Below are 27,653 nucleotides of genomic sequence, written 5' to 3'. Positions count from 1 at the left end.
CTGATAGACAAGATATAAATCTTACACGTTCTTACAGCATCGGGGAATATTGGTCAGACCATAAATTGATCTGCTCCACAGTCAGGATGAAAACCAAGCGCCATGTTCGAAACCAACGTAACTCTTCCATCAAGAGAATTGATGTAGGCAAGTTGAAAGTTAAGAAGATAATGCACTCATTTCAAAAGGCTACTGATCAAAAGCTGTCCTCCGTTGTATGTGGGAAGGATATTGAGGCATCTTGGAGAGAGTTTAAAACTGCAGTGTATGAATCTGCTAAAGAGTCATTAGGATATGTTCGAAGGAAAAATCAAGATTGGTTTGATGAAAATGATCCAACTATCGTCCCACTGCTCAATAACATGCATCAAACCCATGAAGTATGGATTACTGACAAACATTCTTCAGTGAAACACAAGACTTTCAGAATGTCCAAAAGATTGGAACAATCTCGGCTCTGGAAAATGAAACAAAATTGGTGGGAGCAGAAAGCTGAGGCCTTAAAAGATGCGGCAGATAGGTGTGATTTTAAATCATTCTACCAAAACCTCGAGGGGGTGTTTGGTCCCATTTTAAGGGGGACATCTCCAGTATATTCGTCGGATGGCATTCTCCTCACTGATAAGAAAGAAATTACTAAGCGCTGGGCTGAACACTTTTCAAATGTTTTAAACAAAGAATCGACAGTGGATCGAGGAGTGAGTGATGGTATTCCTCAGAGGCCAACCATCGAGGCGCTTGCTGATACTCCATCCATGTCGGAGATTGACTGGGCTGTAAAGCAACTTTCAAATGGTAAGGCTCCAGGTGATGACGGCATGCCTGCAGAAATATACAAATGTGGAAGCCAACTGTTAATCAGGAAACTAAGTGCCCTGTTTTCAGTAATATGGGAACTTGGTACCGTGCCACAACAGTTCAAAGACGCATCAATCATTCACCTGTTTAAGCACAAAGGAAAAAAGTGTGAGTGTGATAACCATAGAGGAATTTCTCTTTTGTCTGTTGCTGGTAAGATTCTAGCTCGTGTAATCCTAAACAGACTCAATGGTTCAATCTGTAAAACTGTGCCCCCAGACACCCAGTGTGGTTTTAGGGCAGGAACAGGTACTGTGAACATGATCTTCAGCCTTCGGCAACTACAGGAGATAGCGGGGGAGCAGAATAAGGACTTGTTTGTCACATTCGTTGACCTCACAAAGGCATTTGATACCGTCTGTGGGGATGCCCTGTGGACTGTTTTGAGGAGGATTGGTATTCCGGACAAAATTTTGAATGTGATTGTCTCCTTTCACTGGGGAATGGTGGCGACAGTACGATCTGCCTGTGAACAAAGTGAACCATTTGAAGTGTCAAATGGAACTAAGCAAGGGTGTGTCCTTGCTCCGATCCTATTTGCTCTTTTCTTTTCGGTGATGCTTGAGACAGCTTTCAGGAACACCTCAGGAGGCATAGGTGTTGAGTATCGATCAAGTGGAGATGTATTTAACCAGCAACGGTCTAAGGCCAAAACCAAGACTTCTGTGCAGACTGTTCTTGACCTCCTTTATGCTGATGATTGTGCTCTTGTCACCCATAGTCTTGATGAGATGCAGAACATCCTCAATAGTTTTTCTGGTGCATGTAAAGCCTTCGGTCTTACAATTAGCATAAAAAAGACTGAAATTATTCACCAGCCAAAACCAAACGCTACGTCCACTTCACAACCAGTGGCATATGCTGATGGTAAAGCTTTGAAAACAGTATCTTCTTTTACATACCTCGGCTCTATTGTGTCTGATGATGCTAAATTTGAAAAGGACATCCAATGTAGAATTAATAAAACTAGTGAGGCATTTGGTAGGTTGCGACACAGACTCTGGAACAGCCACGATGTGTCTCTAAAAGTAAAGATGGCAGTCTACAAAGCTGTTGTTCTGCCTACTCTTCTGTATGGTGCCGAAACGTAGACCTTGTACTGCAAGCATATAAATCAGCTTGACTCCTTCCATATGAGATGTCTGCATTTTATCTGCAATGTTGCAGGGCAGGATTGTGTTCAAAATAGTGAATTACTGGAAAGATGTGAAATCACTGGTATTGAATCATTTTTGATCAGGATACAAATGCGGTGGTCGGGTCATCTTGTAAGAATGGATGACTCAAGAGTTCCTAAGCAACTTTATATGGGCAACTGACAAATTCTTGCCGTCCAATAGGGGGTCCCCTGCTTCGTTACAAGGATAAACTAAAAGACAACCTGAAACGGTGTGGAATTTCTCTGAGTTCCTGGAAGAGTGCAGCAAAGGATCGCAGAAAATGGAGGAAGATGTGTTTCATGGGGGCCAAATAATTTGAACATAACCGCCTTTGCATTAGGGACACCCTTCGTGCAAATATGAAGGCAAAACACAAGTAACACCCACCTAAAAATGAATATGTATGCCATTGAGGTTTCAGAGCACGCAGCAAAGCAGGGTTATCTGTTCATTCGAGAAGGCATCTTTGACCTACGAGCACATGAAAGTTCACCATCTGCAGAGGAGTATGTCGGACGTCTACATGATTGCAATTACGCGTGTGGTGTCATAGAGCTTGGGAGCTGCTGAAGATTGCATACTGAACCCTCATTCATCGTCTTCGATGAGAGAATCCACCATATATATATATATATATATATATATATATATATATAGAGAGAGAGAGAGAGAGAGAGAGAGAGAGAGTGGTAAAGAGAAAGAGTATACATATATATATATATATATATATATATATATATATATATACTAGCAAAAGTACCCGTCGTTGACTGGGTTCAAAAACAGCCTACAGAAAATCGACTCTGATTTATGAAAGTATGATAGGTTATGAAAAGGAAGGGTCGTAAAGAGATAGCTTCGAATTCGAGGGTATCAAAGCAAAAGCAAAAAATATGATGAAAGTAAAAATAAAATAGATATACCCTATAATTTATTATATCATACCTGTTCACACTGACACACTTATCACAATATACTGTGGATCTATATTAAAAAAACCTTGTTAAACTTTGTGACATATTTCCATTCTATAGAGGCCAGGCGCGAACGAACATCCCATAATTTTATTATACCATATTTCTTCAAACTGAAACATAATTATCAAAGTATACTTAGCAGTTAGATATGAATAGTCTTTATTACAGTTTGTGTCTATTCGATTCTATGGAGGTCAGGCGCGAACGTAGACCCCACAATTTTATTATACCATCCCTATTTAAGTTAAAAGATACTTATCAAAGTATAATTATGTACATCTATATAAAAAACACTTGTAAACGGTTTTTTTTTTAAGTTTTTTTTTCCATACTTTGTTGACCAGGCGCGAACCAAGACCCCGCAATTTTAATGAACCACTGTTCTGTCAGATCAAACATACCCATTCCTTTGTCTCGATACATCTATCATTATATGTAATCAGTTCTTTTTTAATAGTCAACCATATAGGAACCTATTCGTGACCACACACCCACCAACACACACACATTCAGCTTTATAATATATATATATATATATATATATATATATATATATATATATATATATATATATATATATATATATACAGTTAATCTGGATACATTATGACAATTAAATACACCTTAAGTGTCTCTAGTCGGTTCTAGCATATGTTGCGTGTTGCTCTAAGTTAAATGAAGAATTGTGACTGCAAAGAAACAAATGAGTTGTAATTCTACAGTATTTAATGTGTTTTAATTATTTACTTCCTTATTGTGTATGTTTAACTCTTGTATCATACACTTTATAGATTGATATATTTTGCAAATATAATTCATAATGCTGAAAATATTTAAAAATCTATATATCTATAAATACGAAAATGTGTGTATGTCTGCGTACATTTCACTACCATATAACTCTGTCAATTTTCGTCTAGAACCCCAGATTTTACTTGAAGTGTATGGAAATTTGAAATCTACGTTACCTAAACTTGGATCAAACATTTTAATTTGGTTTGGTCCCCAAAAACATAAATGTTTTGGGGTCAAAATTGTGGTCAATTAAAAAAAAATGCCCTCTGCTGTCTCTACTAAATTACTCAGCCAATTTCTGGTCTAAAAATTTAAAAATTTACATTAAGGGTACTCGGAGGTGTCTAGCAAAACTATTCGGTCTATTTTGGGTCTAAACATGTAAAATTAATACATAACGAGTATTCAGACATGCGACAAGCAGTTTAATCAGTTTTGGGGCGAAAATTTGACTGCCAAAAAGTAAAAGTTGAAAGAGCTTTCCTTTGCAGACTCTACCAAATTCCGCCGCCAATTTTTTTTCTAAAGACTTGAAATTTTAGCTGTTGGTAACGTAGACATGGGTACAACTTTCTATTTTGATGTGTGACCAAAATAATAAATGGTAATGAGTTAAAATTGGGGTCTAATTAAAAAATTGACCTCTGCGGTATCTACGAAATTACTCAGACAGATTTTTTTTTAAACATTTGAAATCTTACATAAAGTGCATTCTCAGATAAAGCAGGTTATGAATAGTGCATAACGCCTAAGCAATTCGGGATGCACTGCTAGTATATCTATAAAAGGGAAATCGTCTGTGTGCTTGACTGTGTGTGTACATCTCCCTACCAAATTACTCTATCAGTTTTCAGTCTACAGACTTGAGATTTGAAATAAGTGGTATTGAGATTTGGGAAAAAGGTTTTAATCGGTTTTCGCCAAGATATTTTACTGTCAAGAGGTCAAAGTTCAATGATTTGATCTTTGAAAGCTCTATTAAACTCCTCCGCCAATGTTGGGTCTACACACTTTAAATTTTAAATGTAGGTGCCTCGGATATGAATCAAACCTTTTAATTTTATTTGAGCCCAAAACAATAAATGTTAAGGGGTCAAAAATGGGGGCAAATTTAAAAAAAAATGACCTCCCTGCGAATTTTTGGTCTAAACATTTGAAATTTACATAAAGTGTATTCAGACATAGGGCAAGCTTTTTAATCATTTTTTTGCCGAAAAATTTGTTACTAAAGGGTCAAAGTTCAAAGATTTGTCCATTGCTGTCTCTAGCAAATTATTCAGCAAATTTTGTATCTAAACATTTGAAATTTTACATAAATGACATGCAACAAGCTTTTTAATCATTTTTTTGCGAAAATTCGGCCGCCAAGAGATCAAAGATGAAACAGCTGAGATTTGCAGACTCTATCAAATTACTCCGCCAATTTTGTGTCTAAATACTTTAAATTTTAGATATAAGTTACATGGACGAGTCAAAATGTTTAATATTTATATAGATATGCACATAAAGTTATGATCAGTACGTAGCGCCTGAGTAAAGCGAGGTTGTATGCTAATGTTTCAGATACTTGGACGGTAAAGACCAAAAGTCCTCGTATGGCGACCTAAAAAGGGTTGTGTAGTGTTAAGTTTTGAGACATTGTGTTGAACAAAGATGGCGGCGTAGTTCAGATCAGTAACCAAGATGGCGATCAAGAATCAAATGCGGTCCGTGGCGTAGTTAACCTCTTAAGTTCTGAGATATTATGTTGAACAAAGATGGCAGCGTAGTTCAGATCAGTAACCAAGATGGTGGCAAAGAAGTAAATGCGGTCCGTGACGTAGAAAACTGCGAACTGATTGAATCAAAAATTCGACAATTTTTATAATAATTTTGCGAAGTTTTCATTGGTTGTTAAGCGCAGCCGTTGATTATAAAAATGATTGGCGAATTCATTCGTCGCATAAACCCATCACAAGTCCATTGTGATGAGATGTGTCTCCTAGCGGCTTCGGCTGCAGGGGGGACAGGGTAGTACACGTCAAGGATTCATCACTTGACACTCAGACCAACAGATGAGGGGCCGGGAACCGGCCCAGCACCTGTTGGTCTGAGGTACGCCGCCTGGGTAATAACTAGGAGGTCCACCCTCCCAGGCCTTGCCACCGGGCTTTCCGGTGAGGCAAGTTTATTGCTTGCTGCCTGAGGCACCCCGACCGGGGAATGCCGACGGGGTTACTTAGGCAATTTTTAAATTGCAGGAGTGCCCCTTCTTTAGGGGAGCCTGCTGGGTTCCCACTTTCCGGCCTTGTGCCACATTTTGCTGATGTGGGCAGCAATTAAGTATATACCTCCATCAGAAGTCAAAAACATTTTGCTGTAAGCCTCTGTAAAATTTACATTTTACTGTAAGCGTCTGGTTCTCAAATTGGAGAATTGAAATATATATATATATATATATATATATATATATATATATATATATATATATATATATAAAGTTACATTTAAACTGGGGGGGGATTAATGTTAATGTTTAGACCCCAGACATGGAAAGCAGAAGTGGGAAAAAGACGTCAACACTCAGAAGAATAAAAAAAGAGAAATATAAAAAAGGAAGTAAAAAAAAGAAAAAGAAAAAGAAAGCACAGAGAAAGGGTAGAAGAAAAAAGAGTTAGTGTGATTACATTACCATAAAACATGGGAGTGTGGTGAACACATTTAAAATCAGCTATGAAGAAGGGGCTGGGAAGTATGAAAAAACAGATTTCATCTGTCGTAAAGGAAACGTCAACAAGGAATAAGCCGGCTCAAGGGGGGAGAGTTAATAATGGCAAATGTACACATAGTCGCAACAAACAAACAAACAAACAACACACACACACACACATATATACATATATATATATATATATATACATATATATATATAAAACCAAAATGGTAATTTATAAAACCCTGAAGAAAATGCTCAATACTATTGCAGAGCAAATATATATTTTCCATTTTCATTTTATCTGATTAGTTACACCTGTTTCAGTTAAAGCAATTTTAAAATTTATTTCATTTCATTTTTATACAAGAGATACTTTCTGTTCGTCACATTATATTAAATGACATTTATGCATATAAATTACAGTTTCTCATGCTGCCTTTATTTAAATAATACGGCATGTTATCATTCGTTATCGATTCTCTTTCTTGTTTAACGCCCCAAGCAAATTATTATGAAAAAATGAAATATCAGTAACATGTAAAATAAAAACAAACAAACAAACAACGCATTTCTTTAATAATTACATGTTTGTCTAGATTGGATATCTTTCCTCGCACTTAGCGTGTAATGTGTGATTTATTTCCGAACACACTTACACTTTTATTGTCTTTAATGGAAGTTGCATATATATGTTCACTGAAACGTATTGAAAATGGTATGTGCAGATTGATACACATTTCGGAATATAAATTGATTGTATTTTATACAAAATTAGTATGAGTTTTTGGTTGAATATTCAGAAGACTTTACGTTGAGTTACAGAACACAACAAGGGTGTTGGCTTTTTATTCTACTCGATTAACTTTCTATTTGTTCTTAATTATCACACAATATAGTCCTTTTTTTACAAAGATTTTGTTAATATATTCTTACATATTTTTTCTTTCTTGCGTTTTCCCTTTCTTTTTTGTCATTTTCTCTCCACATTTCAGCCGTGGTGTTTCTGGTAAAGACGTAAGAAGTGCCGTGTTATCAGTCAAAATCTATTGTATATATATCGTTGGCAATATTTTGATATTGATGACCATTTTTTATGCTCTTTTACATCAAGAGGATTCTTGTCTTTCCTAGAGCGATGCGCAGTTCAGATTACAAGCGATAAGATAACAAATATACAAAATGATACAGTAAACTCATATACTAAAATATACTAATATACTAAAATATACTAAAATATACTAATATACTAAAATATATTAAAATGTACAAATATACTAATATACTAAAATGATACAATAAACCTTGAAAAATCCAAATGCCTATACAGGTGTGCGTGTTAAGTTTGGCTAAGTAAGAAACATATGTTACTGAAATAGTTCTCATTTCTAGACGAAATATCGTGTCGTGATGCTCTATGCGACGTACTTACTATTGTAATACTATCGATGCTATCCAAGTGCAGGAAAGTGCACGAAGGATAAACAAATAAAACAACTATAAAACAAATTGGAACTAAGATGATGAGCAGAACAATAATTATAGGAAGTTGACTTAGTAGAAATGCAATGTACAAAAATATTCATCGAGGAACACAAAAACTGGGATACAGGGTCGAACATAAACGCCGATAGTGTTAATAGTTTTTTTACAGACATTTTAACGAGCGCCAGTTTATTTTGCGACCGTTTACGACTATTAGAGACAGTTTTCGGACAATCTTTGTGTGATATTCAAAAGCATTTTTCAAGTTAGGACAAACACAGTTTTTGGCTGGGACCGCAGGGTGAGAAACTAAAAACACCGACGAAATAACTTCTGCCGACTCTGAGATGCGAATGTCAGTGTTTAGAAGGTGGATGGGGAGACAACTGATAATGATGAAATATGTCAAAGTCTGTGATGGGAATTTTTGTTTATCGTGGATTGTGTTTATGTATACTTCTAAGCCACTTCGCATCACTTTGGCAATCGAAAATGTAAGAGACGACGACACGGCAGAACAGACTATCTAACAGAATGTCACAGAAATAGCGTAAGGATTAGCGATTGTTAGTGGATAGGGTACGACATGGGTTTACAGGATACGCTAGTTTTCTAATTGGGTTTTTGTATAACATGTGTAGTTTTTTCTATTAGTGATATATGCGTGCGATACTGTTTACTTGAGAGTTAAAGTCGTAGTAACGACCTAAATTGAAGGAACAAATAAGTATTTTGTAATGGAGTTTCTCTTTACAAATCTACCAAAAATCAAGTAATTACCCAATAAATAAGAAATTTTCATTGATTATTAAGTAATAAACTTTATAATGGTGTACATTTTTTACTAATCGATACTTATAGATATATTTTTGCCTAAAAACAAAAAACTTCTTTATATTTGGTTTCAAATATGCTTAAAATATTAGGCCAAAACTAAACAAAATATATTGTATTATGGGAATGGCGAAGATTGTAGATGAAAAAAAAACAACTACGCACGTACGAAATTTTATGATTGAAAATCCGAATTTTTATTGTGTTTAATTTTTCGTCCATTGTGTTTTGAAGTGTGAAATTCGTTGAATATGTTAATAATGATTATTCTTTCAGATTAGCAAAAAATATATACCGTACTTTGAGGAAATTGCGCCTAACCGGGGTAATTGCGTCAGCTAAAAAAAAGTGCCCTTTATATGCGTGGTTTCCAATAGAGCACGCATTTTGCTAAAAATAGCATAATTTCTTCCGGAAATTTGTCGTTACGTGATATTTCCGCACCTATGGTCGACCATAAAGGCCTACACACAGTTGTTCATATTTACAAAAGTTGTTATCTCCTCCTTTTCATTTTTGCTGTGACTTGCGCTTGACAGAAAAATTTGGTCCTGCGTGCAGGACAGGGCTCAGACAATCAAGCGTAACACTAGATGAAACGGATGTCTCCAACACGTACGGCGCCTAGCATTCCCCAATTGGTCACCCATCTAGTACTGGCCAGCCTCATCCTCGTTTAACTTCGGATATTATGTATCGCTTCCGGGTTATGTGTCGATTATGAAAAGATAATAAAATTCTCATAAAGTTGATTTTTCACTTAATCATCAAAACAAACGTTCAAAATACATGGAATTTTACAGGACTAAATGACTACATTTATTCATATAAAGGCTTCCGTAGTTTCTTCCACACAATTATTAAAGTTGGATTTTTTTAAATTTCGCCACGTGAAATCTATATATATACTGGGGATTATTACAAATTCAGGTACTTATGTTAGAAGATCTTTTCATTTTCTAATATCAAATCATCCTACATCTTATCTAGACAAAAGAAACTTGAAGAAATATATAAATGATTTATCCATCAAGGCAAAGATTTCGGTGGTGGGTGTTTTGTTTTTGTAAATTTTAAATTCTATTGAACATATGTAAGAAAAAGTTTTATATTATCCTACTTATCATATGATAAAATTAAGTCTTTTATCTTTCTGAAAAAAAAACCTGCTCAAGAATAATTAATTTTAATAAATTTTAATTCGTTTAAAAAAAACGAACAATTTGTTTTTTTTTACCATTTTTGGATCGTGCCTACAAAAACGCGTGTCGAATATATCAGGCAGATTATTATTATTATTATTATTATTATTATTATTATTATTATTATTATTATTATTATTATTATTATTATTATTATTATTATTTTAGGTCTAGATTATTATAAATTTCCGCAGAGATTAAACTACACGAATTTTTTGATGGAAAATGCGTGATGAGTTTAAACGTAAATTTAAGCGACATCATTGGGTTCGTTTTCATTCCTTTAGAAAAGTGTAATTACTTTATATACACACTGATTGTATTACTGTTTAGTATGCTTTTTGTTTCTAAATGAGCATTGTACTATTTTTAGAGAGTTGAACTGTTTACATCTCAGAGCCAGTCAAAGATAATAGAGTTTATATTAAAAGTTCCATGAGATACAAAGTGCATTCAATAATTTTCTAGGGGTTTATTGATACTAAACACATGTAATATCTACACCTCTTCGAAGTAATCTCTTCTAGTTACAATGCACTTGTTGTACCGTTTGAACAAACGTGTGAATGACCCCGCTCATTGCCTCTTTCATCAGCGTAATCGTCTAATAATGACACCATCTATAGATTTCTTTGAGCTTAGAGAATAACCAAAAGTCACAGAAAAGATAAGGAACTATCTGGATTCCCATCTTGGTCAAATAGTCTTTGACTAGGATAGAGTTGTGGATTAGTGTATTGTCCTTATGGAAATGCCACTGACCTAATTTGAAGAGTGCTGGCCTTTTCTGACGAAACCTCTTCCTGAACTCCTTTAAAACTTGAACTTGTTGCCGGTTGGTCCAGTGGAAAACCAGTGACCATGGACCATACCCGTGCTATCATAAAAAAGTAAGATTATGTTTCTGGGTTGGTTTGCTCTGTCTTGCCTTCTTGGGTCTGGGAGAGCAGACATGCTTCCACTGTTGTTTCTCAGTCATCGCAGTAGATCCAACTTTTAGCGCAGATCGCTAGAGCATGAAAATATGCGGGATCTGAATTGGCCAACTCAATCATCTTCCTGCTGACATGGACAACGGCTTTCTTTTGGATCTTATCTCGTGTACCTATGGGACAAACTTTGCTCATATCTTCCACATCTTCACTTCCTAATGAATACTTGTGTGTAGAGTTCCTAAACAGACTTCACACTGTGCATTATTGTCTCTATAGAAACATAATAGTATTTATCCGTGTAATTCTTTATTTAACCAATTAACTCAGGTATTCTGACATCCTTACTTTTCCCACAGCGCTCGTCATCGCTTACATACTCCATGTTTTCCTTGAATCTCTTATGCCACTCTAAAACTGATATTCCATTTATGCCAGATCGTCCAAAAGCAATCCGAAGAATAACTTACGTTTCTGTGGCATTTTCTCCAGTGGCATTTTTAATTCACTAGCTGTGGCAATCGAGCTTTAGTAAAGTGTATTTCAATTCAGGCTGTAGCAGTTCGTTTGGACCTGGAATCATAAAGAATTAGTCAGTCATCTTATAAGATGTATAGCAATAACCTACTAAGGTTTCAATACTCTACGATAATTTTAAATGCATGTACAGAAGAATCTGAAAACTTATCGGAGGCATGTCGTAAAAATGAATTGGCATAAGATATTTTATACATAGCCTTATTAGGATTTGATTAATAGTAAATTCTCGCTGCAGCCCTGGAGAATGTTCTAAGGCGTTCTACTTGCTGCTTTCGTTTTACCTCGAATTCATTTATGGCGAGCCAATTACAAATATATATATTCATCTGTAACAGAAATTATAATATTTTTTTATTTAACTTCTTGGATTAAGTTGTCCCAATATAAACGTGCCTTTGTTAATCAGGTTAGTTAGTCATTGTGATAATGTTATCTGTTAAAAAAAAATGCATTTGTTCAAGAATATCCATGTTAATGAATAATTTTCACGCAATATTATATCTATTGGTAAGCTATTCCTAACATTTTATATAAAATCAGGTTATCGGTAAATGAGGGGCATAAACCACGGCCAGAGATAATCATACATGTGGCATATCAGTCAATTATAAATGTAATTTGAATACAAAATTTACTCGTAAATCAATATAAAATATAGTAGAATATTGAGAATTATAGATAAAATGACGTGAATATTTTACTTATATATATATTATATATATATAAATATTAATATATATATATATTCTACTTATATATAAGATATATGCACATATATATGTGCAATAAATATATATATATATATAACTACTTCATTTACTCACATAAATTTATATACGAAAGTATAGATTTATGTGCAAGCTTTAAGTATTTACTTCCAAAGTGCTCAATACGTAGGTAGAGCTAGTTAGTAATTTATAAAATATATATAGCGATTAAGCTACACTGAATATTCTGCGTTTCATCCACTCTAGGATTCCTCAGGCTTATTCGCATACGACTGAGGACTCCTAGAGTGGATGAAACGCAGAATATTCAGTGTAGCTTAATCGCCATATATATTTTATAAATTACTATATATATATATATATATATATATATATATATATATATATATATATATATATATGTATATAGTGATTTCAAGTTTATGAGTGCTTTTCAAGAATTAAAACGATGTTATCGTGTGTATTTACTATTTTATTTTCATATTGCAAACGCTACTCCGCTTTTGGACCCAAAAATTGTCGTGTATATATATATATATATATATATATATATATATATATACAAATATCTGCATTCATATATGTATATATGTACGTATATATATGTGTGTATGTATATATACGTATGTATATGTGTATATATATACACTTATATATATATATATATATATGTGTGTGTGTGTATAAAATTTTACAAAAAAGTAGACACGCTAAATTACAACTATTGAATATAGCTTGACCAGTACTTGTCCCAATACGGACTACTTAGTCGATAGTCTGTAGATTTGTCAGCGGTCAGCACTGTCGGCAATGATATCTAATATTGGTTCATATTGATTGCAACTACCACACTATTTTATGTGTTTTTAAATACAAACATTTTTACACTGCTTTAAGTAGTAGCAGGCGACATTTTTATCAAGAATCCAAGCCAATCCTGTAGATGGCTTATATATTTATTAAATCAAATATGAGGAGTAAATGTTGTATATAACTGTATTATATCAGAACAATAAGGAAATAAAAATAGGAAAATTAAGAAAAAAAAACGATCTCCATAAAAAATAACTGTTTGTTAAAAATATAATCCTTAATGACAGGATGTTTTGAGAGAGACAGGCAGAAAGAGAGATATATATAGAGATAGATAGATTGATAGATGTACTTATCCAGTGATTTTGCAGTTGATTTCAATACTAACTCTCATATTGTACGGCCATTATTGATATTATTAAAGTAAAAACGATTACATCTAACAAAAGATTAATTCCCACATGGCCAGGGAGAGAAACTTACATATTTACCACACACTATCTTCGAATATTTAACATTTATCTTTAACAGGGGTTCTCAGCTGGCATAAGGATACTTTTCACCAGCAGAAAACCCTGACGAAATATTAAAAATCGCATAGTTTTCGTAGACCTAATAAGAGCTCTGTATGATTAAGTCGCACTAGTTTTTACAAAGAAAAGTGCGTCTATTTTAAGTGATGCTACCTCAAGTGGCAACAAGAAATTAGTATTTTACTAATCTTGAAGAATTCTTTCTGGAATTAAATGAAACAAATATATCAGAAATAAAAATAAACTATAACATAAAAAAAAACTAATTTGAGAGAAGAAATTTATTTTCTCCACTTATTCACTAACTCGGTGTTTAAGATATAGAATTTTAATGGGATAGTCGAATATCTCGCAATATGTTTAAGCAATGTTTAATTTATAGTATTAAAGCCAATATTTTGAGAGATCATTGATGTTATTCAATGAATAAACCACGTTTAAACAAGTAGTTTCTATAATATCTAATAAATATAGAAACAAATTCTATTTTCCATTATTACTCAAGTAATGTTTTCAATACAAATTATTGTACACTTTGCACGAGAAAATCTATTGACACGTAGGCAACTGTGGTAAAAATCAAATAATCAATAAAAACTAAATAATTAAACAAACCTCATAAATTATGGAAAGGCCAGGGAAAATTGTTGTAAAGAGATAGTAAAGAAAGATAAGAAAAATGATATACTTGATATTGAAGAGAGGAACTGAAACAATATAATTGAGACAAATAAAGCGCGTTTACTATAATTCACTACATACGATAAAAATATATTATTTTCATATGGAAACATTGTGCTACAGTTTTATCAATCAATAACATTTGATAACATACCCCTTTAAGCAGAAAGAATGTCTGCTTTAGTCTAATGTGTACTACTGCATCCACAAAATACAAATACGTTAAATTGCCTTTAACAAAAAGTCTCGTATTTTTATCAACGTTTTATTTTGTATTACATGTTCGATTATTTGTAAATAATAAAAAAGGTCATTGCAGTTCACATTAGCGCTATATTAACTCAATTATGATCTTAAACAAGTGTCGCTTAAGATGCAGATAATCCTCCGAAGTTACCTTGAAGTATATTTGCGACTTTTTCTTAAACTCTGACTCACATATGTTTCTAATACTTTTTCTAAGTATGATAAATTGATGAATTAGACACATTAAGTATGTATCTTTCTTTTTTATATTTTCCTGTAGCGAAAACTCATATATTTAGAAGCACTGCTTAGGGCTAACACTTGGCATGTAAGTCAGCTATATCGCAGCGAGAAAAAGTACTAGTTTAAACTATTAAAATATCATTGACACAGTCTGGTGGTCAATGTACGTGATAACTAGATATTCCCATAAAACCTTTCATATGCATGTAGATTTTACGGCAATTAATATTTTACGGCACAAATAATAATACCTTAATCTGTCACATGCAAATGTATGCTGAAATCGAGCCAACCTTCGTAATAGAATGAATGCGTAAGTACATAGGATATGAATGAAGGCTTCCTTCAGTCTTGACAGACTATGGATACTCACTGTTAGGGTGCCTGCGCGTGAAATTTGTGTAGCAAGAGTTGCGCAATCCCCAACTACGCATCCCCTGAGTCAACATTGTTGCATACCAGTGGCAAGTTGAGGTACAAGACGACTGGAAACAATGCCGAGATAAGCGGAGAGCACATACAGCGCCTAGAATTCCCAAATGGTCACCCATCTGGTATTAGCCAGGCTCAACGTTGCTTAACTTCGGTGATCTGACGAGAACCGGTGTGTAAACGTGATTATGCCGTACATAAGATATACACTAAATATCAACACCTCAAAGTGTGTTCACTTGTAACCAAATAATTCAACTCGTGTATAAATACGCTAAAATAAGCAAAATCACCATATCCATTTCTTATACAATTATAACATAATATTTATTAAATAAAAGTCCGTATTTTGTTGTTTGAAGAATTACAATTACAAACAAAATATTGATGTACGTATACGATAATCTTGTAACAGAATTCTGAATTTAACTCATTGTATACAACCAATAGCGGTTTACATTTTTTCACAAGATCATTGATTATGAATTTAACTAGATTTAATCCTCTTTCAATAAATGATGTGAATTCTGAATGAAAGAGTTAAACAGACAATAAACTGATTTTATTTTCCAAAAATAGTTTATATTACAAGTTTATCGACTACGACAGTAAGTGTCTATTTTAATCGGTGACTGTAAAACGACCAGCATATATTAAAAATAAAATGGGCTTAACAATACAGCAATTCTATGGGGTGTGATGTTGACTAAATGAATGACTACACCAACTAAAAACAGCGTCTATCAAATTCGAATCCAGTTCGTTCCATAGAAACGCTTTCATCAAACACCTACCTGACATTGCGTCTTACATGCTAGAGTGGAGGTAATAAAATAACCAAGACACTGTCACGATTTTATTATTCTAAATTAAAAAAGTATTTGAATAAGTATTCTTATATTAAATTGGATGCCATGTTTTAGAATAACTGATTTTCTGACGTTGTCTTATCGGCAATATAAATTAATTACATTTTAAAAATTGACATTCTTTATTGAACATTAACTCGTTTGCATATTACGGCATGGTTTTATTAAATATTTGTGCATGTTTTGTATCGCATTCTCGTCATATAACTCAGTAGGCGAATCATTTTGAATTGAATATTAAAATAAATACACGAAAAGCAAATAAATTAATATTTTAATAATTAACTTCTAGGCGTACAGGATTTGTGTGAATAACTGAATAGAGCAGATACAAACATGTGTGCAACATCTTTCTGGAGAGATGTCTATCTATATTTCTCTCTGGCAATAAATCTCTTGTTATTCCTCAATCTAATACTGGTTTAATCTTATAGAAAACAAGGAATAAAGGGCGCTGGGCATGAAAAATTGATTTGCTGTTATTTGATACAACTATAATGTTATGTTTAAAGCGATTATAAATAACGATTTGATAGTATTTTTCTTCATTTTTAAAACGAGGCTGTATCATCTTTTTAGTCTATTTTGACTACTTTTTCTCATATTCAGGATTATTTTCACAACGTTCCGGTCGATATTATCCCTGACCTTTTTAATGTCTATCTTGGACAATTTGTGAATCTTTCTGTCGAGCTCGGGAATCTGTACGGAACATCAAACGGGATCATTTAAACTTTAGAAAAATATAAATTAGAACTGAATATTTTATTAGAACTTCATCCGTTACGCGCGGGGCCATTGAAAAAGATACGAAGGTAACACTTAACCCCTGATGACAGGAAGCAATTGATATGAGTGTTTTATATCATACACCATACTGTAAATATGCGTAATTAAATCTTACTAATTAACAGTCACTCGAAGGGCTTCGATTATTGTTTTTATATAAAATATATAAACTTATTCATTTTATTTATTGCGGACTATTATCCTCATCTTTTATTAGTTGTTTCACTATTACAAACAAAATGTTGATGTACATATACGATAATATTATAATTTGTAATTGCAGTGAATGAAGTCAGGAGATTCACCGTGAAACAACTAATAGAAATGAATGAATTAAAAATTAATAAATAATGCTCATCTCAATGAATTCCAATTAAAATAATATATACCATTCGGTACGGACCCGACTATGGAAGATCAAATAATAAACATGAATTTATAAGACAAAAAAATTCAACCTTGATCGCAGTTCGGGGCCCGTGGCACAGTTGATAAAGACGGTGAATCTCTACGGTTTCAGGTGAGAATTGTCTGAAGATAGAGGTTTAGATCCTACCCAAAGCCGGCCATATGGCTTACTTGGCCAAAACGTGGTGAGACGATAACAAGTATGGAAAACACAATTGCAGTGAATGCAGTCAGGAGATTCAGAGTTCCTATACGTCGAGGTTACCACCTGACGAAGGCCAGACGAATAGTTGGCCGAAACGTCGTGAAACAACTAAGAAAAAGATTAGGATAATAGTCCGCAATAAATAAAATTAATAAAGAATACCTATCTCAATGACTTCCAAGTAAAAAGATAATATACAGATAAACGTAATAGCGATATTTCTGATTATTATGTCTGTCAATCTACCTGTGATAATGAATTATGCGTGGAACGATATTTCTTTAGAAAAATAAACAGAAAGATATCGAATAACAGATCTTCGATTTTAAACTATTGAATCTTGAATATTGTGTTATGAAGATTCGCTACTTTTTATTATAAAATACGGAATTGCATATTTGAATAACCTAAGCTTACAAAATCACGAATTTCTCAATTCCAGTTTTATTTTGTGTAATAATAGTCTTCAATATTAAATGAAGTAAAATTATCTTATTAAATTAAATATTATCTGTATTACCGTTACAGACCTAAACAATTAATAATACATCCGAGATAAATTAATCAATAATTGATTCATTTCAACATTTGCAGTCAGTATAAAAATATCTTCTCTGAGTTTTAATCGGCACATGGGAGTCGATAGCTTCATTTCAGTGGATGAAGACAGAAAACAATGAAATTTAAAAATATATTTCAGTTTCGTAGGCAGAGCAAAGTGCCGGGTTTTATGAATAGAGACGTCTAATGCTTGACTCACTTACCGATAATAATCCACTTAAAGTTTTCTATATTCAACATTTATTAATATAATTAAAATGAATGCTAAGTTTTACTACCGCGCCCAGAAGTTATTTAGCAAATATGTAACAAAATAATTTGCCTGGCGATAATAATACTGACCCACCGATGTTAGATAAGAAAAATTAAGCATTGTTGAACCTGGTTAGTATTGAAATTGGGTGACCATTTAGGAATAACAGATGATTTATGTGCTATCTACTTATCTCGACATTGCCTTCTACTTGCAACTGCAATAAGGCAGTGCTTACTCAAGGGAAATGCGGTTGGGATTGTGCAATCTTAAGGTTCTAAAATTACACGCACAGATCGCTTACATAGAGTATTCAGTGTTTCTTGAGCAAGTACGGGGGGGGGCTTATATTAAGATTTTTACATGTACGAAACCAGGGATTTTTTTAACGAAGTGTTGATGCGTTTTTTTTTCAAAAAAAAAACAAAACAATTAAATATTAAGCAACAAAGAATTATGTTTAAATGTTTTGACTCTAAGCTATAAACAATTGGATAGAAAAGTTATGGTAAATATAAACGCTGCTAAAAATTGCTGCCCTTAATATTTCGAGTCAGAAATTTTGCAAAAAAAAATGAATAGTTCTTAATACGAAAATGTTATCAGAACAAGAAATCGTTTAGCCTTTGAGCATGGTTGAAAAATGTTTAGATTTAGAGCAGGTGTTTGTTCATCACTACAATATGTGGATTTATTTTAGTCATAATTCACATAATTTCAATGTTCTGAGTTTTATTACGGTTCATATAATTAACACTTACTGCTAAAAAGTTAATCTTTCATCTTGCTAAATAAACTTATGTGTAAGAATTTATTTCGGGATTGCCCATATCAGTTTTGGTCTGTCAGTGTGACAACAACGTTTAATGAAATGATGAAACAGTTTACTCTTCAATGACGAAAAGTCCATGAAAACTCTCTGTAAATAGATATTTACTAGTTATATGTATAAATATAAATCCACGCATCATAAGAAAATGTAATATAGTGTATACTAGAAGTTCTTATAAACGTCGTCAACAGCGATCGGGCTCAAGCACGACTCCACGAAGATACTGACGTTCTTGTTTAATAAAACATGTTTGAACAGACAGAGCGACAGGAAAATGAGTAAGCCTTCGAAGTCGTCTACGTCCTTAAGCATATAAAGTTTATCTCACGTGTCCTGGTGCTGTCAAATATATAGCGAAAAAGGCAGTAAGTCTTTCTTCTTTCATTGAAGAATACCTATTTACTTTGCCTCCCTACGCGACAGAGTTATTCACCAAGGTCGTGTTGTAATGTGAGAGAAAAGGAACAAAAACAAAAATTGTCTCAGTCGTGAAAGATTTATCTTCTACTTGTTATGTAGAGGTTATATTAGAAGTGATGGCGTATATTATATATTTGTTGTTGCGTGTTCGTCTTTGAGTGTTCATATTAGAGAGAGTGGCAGCGTACAGTTCAATACGGGGTCGGGAACATGTAATAGACATTGAGAGGGGGATATAGATAGATTGAAGAGATTGACATTTATACATTTCTGACAGTTCTGGGAGTGTTTCTATAAACATTATTTTTTTACCACATATATTTTTGAGATGAGGATTTTCCCGTCTTTTATCATCATGAAGGAACATTCATTATTTCTTGATACTGAAAGGGAGGCACATTCTTAAGATGATAGAGACACATTATTAGATGAATTTATACACAAAGTTCTTATAATACAAATTTACAATACTTTTGTTGTTGAATGACATAACACGAAGACGACTGTTACAAAAATATCATGATGTTCGTTTATTCCATTCCACCAGTCAGTGTCTTTGCATCAAGGAATTCAAAGTTTCTACATGATTTCCTTCTTCTAACCTTCGCTTCAAAGGCGGATGTCAGCTCTGTCTGTCTGACCTCTCGCTCTCTCTCTCTCTCTCTCTCTGACTGACTCTCTCTCCTCAATCACTCTCTGACTGACCTAAAGCTCTAACTATATTGAGAACTCATGACGTCATTGCATGACCAAACAACGTGCATATCGATCCTGTGTCTTCACATGGCGCACGTGTTTAAGCCTGAATTGTTTCTCACATCTTTACAAAGACTGATTTCTCTAACATAATTTTCGATTAACCCATTTTACAAATATGTTTAACATTTTCTATTGTTCGGATCTAGATAACCTCAATTTTAAATTCATTTCATTTCATTAACACAATTGCATCATCGCATTCCTTTTTTAATAACATTACTTACAACGCATTCCTTTCCAATAACATATCTGTATTATTTATTTTAACTTATGATCGGAATTCTCAATTCCAAACCTAGCTCGAATCCTCGGCAATCCTATCTATTTACTCCTTACAAGACCACACACTGACACAGAACAAGACATTGAGGTGTGAAACCGTGTGTAATAAAGATCGTAGTATATCCCTTCATTGATCGTTGCCGAAAACCTCTACGTCTCTCAAGGCACAAAACCCACGCGTGATTGCTAAGCCGTATCATCAACCACAAGTCGCAAGACATGTCCTCGCCAAATCTACTGATTAAAAACGCTTTTAGTATTTCTTTCGGGGAATATTTAAGACCACCAACCAACAAGCATGGTCAAAGGATAATCGACTCTATATAGATTTCCATCATAAAACCGCCCGCCGCTATATGAAAAGGGATTTTCTCGTCAATTGCATTTTCTTTTTGTCAAGTATATGAATATATATACATATATATATAAATATTTATGTATATAAATATATATATATGTGTGTGTGTGGATGTATGTGTGTATATATAATATATATATATATATACAAATGCAGATATATATATATATATATATGCATGCATATGATTAAGCATCACATACATAAATGAATACGTTTGGAAGTCTGAAACTACGCATATTTTCTTTTTTATTTTATTTCAACAAATCAATTTATTTAAATCATATATATTTCGATGATATCCATGCTTGTTATTTACAGTATGTGTGTTTTCTCTTTTTTTCCTGGTCCGCTTTATGTAACTCTGCAAGCGAGAGTTTTTGTGTTTCGGTATTGATAACGTTATGATTACAAAAAAAAAAAAAGAAAAAGTAATAAGCAGGCTATCGGAGATGGCCGCGAAAAATTAATAATTGAAATATTACTTGCATTTTAAGCGCTGCACATATAACATTATGAATCACGTATATCAATGAATACGTTTGGAAGCGCATATTTTCTATTTTTTATATAAACAAATTTATGTGTTTAAATTTATATATATTTTTATTATGGATATATATATATATATGTGTGTGTGTGTGTGTGTGTGTGTGTGTGTGTGTGTGTGTGTGTGTGTGTGTGTGAGGGATAAAAATCGTGCCTAACAGATATAAAAGCTAAAAGCAATCTATTAGAATAACAATTATATAACTGTATATCAAAAGTATAATGTGCAGCACTGAATTTATCTACAATCCTGTATTTTATATCATGTTTCCTGCCTATGTTAGGAGTTCTGTTATTGTTATTGTACACATACACGCGCGTGCGCGCACACACACACATATATATTCATTGCTGATACATTGAACGTATTATATATCGGTACAGACGCAGACTCATAGACACTCTCGCACACACAGATATATATATATGTATGCATGTATATATATATATATATATATACATATATTCGTTTCTGTGATATTTAATGGCACAGACACATACTCAGAGGCACACACGCGTAAATATATATACATATATATATATATATATATATATATATATATATATATATATATATATACACACTTGCATTTCAGTCCGGCGTTGCCCGGGTGTTTGGTGGTGGGTGTTGAGCAAAAAAATAAATTGGCAGTAGAAAGGCAGGCTCGAACCGTATCACGAAGGAGGAAAAGAACGGCGAAAAATCTGACATCTTTGTAGTTACGACAACCGACAAACCGAAAGTGACGTAGGTTTAAATTAAGGCTAGACAATCGAAAAAACAAGTGCCTTGTTGTGGGCGAAGAAATTAATGGTTTTAGCCAATTTTTTGGTAGTTATCGTCTGAAGGGTCAAGCTTCAAAACGATATAAGTCTTATGAGTATTCGTCGCATCTGTCGAAAGTTTTTGGCAGGCATGCAAACATACATACATATATTTATATATCTCAAGCTCAAATTTTCGACCTAAACTGACTACAAAGCTTGACCTATCTCTGAATACCCTTTATATAAAATTTCAAACGTTTAGACCAGAAATTTTCTGAGTAATTTGGTAGAGACAGCAGAGGTAAATTTTACTTTTAACTTTGACTCCTATTATGACCCCCTTAACATTTATTGCTTTGGGCTCAAATACAGTTAATAAGTTAGATCCATGTCCAAGAAAACTATATCAAAAATTTCAATCGTTTATACCCAAAATTGGCGAAGGAGTTTGATAGAGTTCTTAAAGGGTTCGCTTTTCCACCAATATTTCAGAAAGTCATCCCCTCTTTTCGATTGTCTTGCCTTAATTTTAAACCCACATCACTTCCGGTTTGACGATGGTCGGGTACGGGGTCGAGCCTGCCTTCCTACTACCACCCCCTTTTTTTTTTTTGCTCAACACACAGCTAAAAACACCCGGGCAACGCCGGGCACCCATGCTAGTATATATATATATATATATATATATATATATATATATATATATATAGACAGAGAGAGAGAGAGATGATGGACAGATAGATAGATAGATAGATAGATAGATAGATAGGTAGATAGATATAGATATATATTTAAGCTGTAAATGTTTGTCAGTGTGTGTCTGTGTTTATGCAAAGTCTGAGTTTCATTTCTCGATTGCTGGACATTAAATCATCTTTGTTTATATTACATTTTAATACATGTATCTGGTTTTCTCTGTTGTCTTTGAGTAAGAATTTTCTGTTTTCTGACAAGTGTATTTTTATCTCGAAATCCCCTCTACGGCGAGTGCCTTTCGTTCACGTGTTTATCAATATTTCATTAACTTACAATGCTAACTTATTGCACACATATTTACTAGAACATAACGATAATTTCAAAAACTGAATATTCCACTGTAATTTTGCAAAACTTGCGACTATCGTATGTTTTATATGGTCATTTTTGTGTAAATTAAGTATGATGGATTGTTCCCGGAATTATTACTAGAAATATACCGGCTCCTTTACTGATGAATACTATTTTATAATATGGACGTAAGTTTTTTTGTTTTTTTATATATCTAATGTTGACTAATAATACTTCTAATTATAAGCTAGTGGAATTACAATTAACTCTAATTAGTTATTGTAAAATTCAATTTTCATCATGTTTACATTCTTATGATGTGAGACAAGTAGCTTGAACTCATGAAATTTTAAATAATAACGGGTATTAAATACCATGTTTCCAAAATTCGAATCAGGTTTCAATAATATACTGTGAATTAAAAATAACGTCAACTGCATGAGTAGCATTGAATAGCAAATATTATGTATCACAAAGTATACATCTATTTTCTATATTAACTCAATACATTGGAAAATATCAACAGTATTCAATAATAAATTTAAGTAAAACTTTTTTTTCAATAACGTTAGATACTAACAATTGGAGTAACGTTCTATCGTCTTCACCCACGACTATCTATGGCAACATATCAAAGGCCGTAAATGACAAAGTTCCCTCTGCTTCTCTCTACTCTGATATTGAGCACGTGGTGCCGTGGGGGAAGAGGTGGCTGCTTACTTTTAAGGCATTTAAAACCAAGTTTCTATCTTTGCATAATCAACGCTATTATACCCATCTGGAATCAATTTAAATGGATAGTTCTCGCCTTGGGGAGGCTCCATGTTTTGACAAGCTTCTGGTATTGAGCTTTACTCCTGATCTGAAATGGAACATGTACATCAAATATGTTGGCAAGGTCGCTGAAAAGATGGTGGGATCCTTCTACCGCTCCAGAAGATATCTCACTGCTCACTCTATCTATATAAAAGCCAAGTAAGTCCAAGGATGGAGTACTGCTGCCATACCTGGGCAGGAACTGCTAAAACAGCCTATCCTGCCTTGACAGAGTACAAAATAGACTTTGTAGCCTAGTGGAGGATGCCCTTTTCTCTTCCCTGCAACCTCTCGCCCACAAAAAGGACGTTGCGAACTTGTCTTTGTTTTATCGTTATTTCCATGGCAAGTGTTCGTCTGAACTCCAATCTCTGGTTCCCCTCGCCAATCTTTCACAAAAAAACGCCCGTCTAGCTGAACCCACCGTCAGTAATTTTCCCCACTATTTATCTGTGCCTACATCAAAAGGTAGGTTCCATTAACAAAGCTTCTTTCTTAGAAGTGCACGTCTGTGGAACTCTCTTCCATTTGCCTGTTTCCCACCTGACTATAACTTGGATGTCTTCAAGTCCAACATAAACAAGTTCCTGATAAACTGCCCCCTTGAGTAATACACTTTATCAGATCTCCATTACTAACGATTACTACGATAGCGTCCCATTGATTACTGTACACGCAATAACTCTAATCATCGAGTGGCATCCGGGCCTTGATAAGTGGTGACTTCCATGGAAAAAAAAACAGAAAAAAGACAAATGTGCATCAGAATTACAAAATAATGGTGCCAATAAATGCACGCAACAATCAACCTTCGGTGATTTTTCCGCCTGAATATTCTCATCCTGAGACATTAGTATATGTCTAGCAAATAATTAATATAATATATATCTATACAGAAATGAACTAAGGCAGTAGGGTCGACAATGCTATTTAGTGAATATGAAAACATCAATTCGATGAAGATTTGAGCGCTCTACAGATCAACAGAGCCAGTATCCATTAAAATCACCAATTAACGCAAAAGAGCCACATTCTACGATTTTAAAAACATACCACGTAACTCCTTATTTAATACTGATTTTCTAAATAAAATTTTTCCACGCGAACAGATAGTTAATCATTAAGAATATAGAGCATTGATTCATACAAACATATCTACCACACAACATATTTATAAAAATAGATTAAACTTGTACAGTAAATTATTTACAAGTAGTATTTATTGTAACAGCGATTTGTTACAGGGTGTTTCCGACAGCTAACAATTTAAAAGTTAAAACATCCTATTATGTTTAGGCGGTCATTAATATGCAGGAAAAATAGGTATATGAATATATTTCGAATTAAACGCGACAGAGATATATCAGGTATAATTCTTATACAAAAATTAAATTAACTTAATACTGAATTTGAGGATGTTTATTAATATAAACAAAACTGTCGAACCTGAAGATGTCTTCCTGTTCCTCTTCGCCTAAGGCTATTAATATGGCTCCACAACTAAAGGTTAAAATACTTATATGGTGTTTAAGAGAAGGTTAGGAGCTTATTTTGTGTTTTGTTACGTTTTTGCGAGAAATAAACGATTTATTAATTCCTCAAAGTAGCATCAAATACAGAAATCCATGAGTGAAATTTCTAATCAAAATGATGTGAAATTGCTTCTTCAAATATGCATTGAAACAAGGCTATAATTGGATCTAGAGATCTATTTGTTAAAACATTAACAGTGCATTAGAAAGCATTGATCATTTAATATAGTCGCCATTACGTATTTTCTATTAGGAGAATGTCGTATTAGTACTGTTATATTAAACAATACACATCTTTTAGCCAATACGTCGTAAGTCCATACTATAATATAGATCACATACACATTATGTTGCACTAAATGAACCGCAGAAAACTGTAATTAGAACGTATTAGTTGATTAAAAAATCATCCAATATAAATCAATATCGTAAATCTGATGTATACCTGATTACGAATAAATAGTACGAGACAATAAGTTTTCACGTCTGAGAAAACATAGAACAAACCAAGAAAATAAAAATTTTGACATTTTGCGAGCTTATAGTGGATTTTAGAGTTCTGCAGTTTCTCATTGTGTTATATAGTTTGGTTAGGAGATTGGTATCGTTTTTGCCTGGTACACATATACATTTGTTGATTTCCTCTTGTTGAGTTTCAAAGTAAGTAGTTGACATACAAAGATGTGCTTCCACCTCCATATGTACTAAATATATATTACATTTATAGGTTAAGCACTTCTGTTATTTAATTAAGTTTTTCATATATATAACTGTACTATTTTTTTGCGCAAGTGAATATTAGAACTGTCCTTAATATTCCGGGATATGATCCATATAGATTTGTTTTTATTTCATGTGTATGAGTTCAGCTTTCATACCAATACAACAAACTTTGAGCTGTTTTGATTTTTGTTTTAATTTTTTTACATTGTTTTACGTGTTTTGTCTTCTGTGTGATTCTGGTTACAACTTTCGTGCTATGCTTGTTATTTTGAATTATGAGGTTTTTTCAACATTTTAAAATTTGTTTTATCAAAGTAGAATGACATTCATTCACTCTTTTCAATGTTATATGCAGCCTAATAAGTTTTGTTTCCATGTTTAATTTTATTTGAAGTGATATTCCACCTATTCTACTGAATAAGTCAACAAGTGGTTGTGCGTTTGTTATGTAGAGTAAACCCAAGGTGCAATAATAAACAATTCCATACACTCTCAAGACAAGCTATAATAATGCATACTTGAGAGATTTATTGACATAGAACCACACTACTTTATTTGTTGAATTAGTTTTTTTTTCTGTTACTCAATTCGAATTCATTGAGATGAGTATTATTTATTAATTTTATTTATTGCGGCCTATTATCCTCATCTTTTCTTTTCTTAATTGTTTCACGAGGTTTCGACCAACTATTCCTCTGGCCTTCGTCAGGTGGTAACCACGACGGGATAGACTCTCTGAATCTCCTGACTGCATCCACTGCAATTACTGCTATCCGTAGTTGCTGTCGTCTCACCACGTTTGGGCAAGGAAGCCTCTGGCCTGCTTTAGGTAGGATTGAAACCGCAATATTCAGCCAATTCTCACCTGGAATCGTAGAGATTCAACGACTCTATTAATGGCGCAATATGGCGTTTTCAATCCTACCAAAAGCGGCCAGAGGCTTACTTGGCCAAAACGTGGTGAGAGGACAGCAACTACGAACTAAGAAAAGAAAATATGAGGATAATAGTCCACAATAAATAATATTAATGTTTTTTTTCTGTTTTTTTTTTTTCACTAAATACCTTGCATCTTTTGTCCGGACACTTACGGGAGAACAAAGTATCCCACAAATGTCACGTTGTGGATTCTCAAAAAGGTCGTTGATTAACATAAAACAGAAATGAGAAAACATATTTTATAAGATATAGAAAGTACCTTTATCGTAAATGCTTATAATTATTTTACAAATGCACAGGAAAACAAGAAATAAAACAAATACTGAGTAAAATGTGGGCGTGAATTCCAAGTAATATTAACATGTGATAATCATTTTCTGTTGAATATTATA

The 27,653-nt window shown here is 33.4% G+C and overlaps 1 protein-coding gene and 1 pseudogene across 15 annotated transcripts in view; both read right to left on the bottom strand.

Annotated features, from left to right (window-relative positions):
• Positions 1 to 27,653, bottom strand: part of LOC145286115 (uncharacterized) — an 863,779-nt gene that overhangs the window by 678,802 nt on the left and 157,324 nt on the right. For 9 of the 15 annotated variants that reach the window (XM_080134803.1, XM_080134807.1, XM_080134809.1 and 6 more), the window contains exon 2: positions 11,406 to 11,508. The exons of the other annotated variants lie outside the window; for them this stretch is intronic. The gene's annotated coding sequence lies outside the window, so the exon portion shown is untranslated. The remainder of the gene's footprint in view (positions 1 to 11,405; positions 11,509 to 27,653) is intronic. 15 annotated transcript variants of the gene reach the window in all.
• Positions 15,234 to 15,350, bottom strand: LOC145286815 (5S ribosomal RNA; annotated as a pseudogene).

Source organism: Euprymna scolopes, chromosome 10 (genome assembly GCF_053919585.1).
Source record: "Euprymna scolopes isolate OS-2025 chromosome 10, ASM5391958v1, whole genome shotgun sequence".
Taxonomy (NCBI): Eukaryota; Metazoa; Mollusca; class Cephalopoda; order Sepiida; family Sepiolidae; genus Euprymna; species Euprymna scolopes.
Note: the sequence above shows the minus strand (reverse complement) of the source record. Positions and strands in the feature narration are given on the sequence as shown.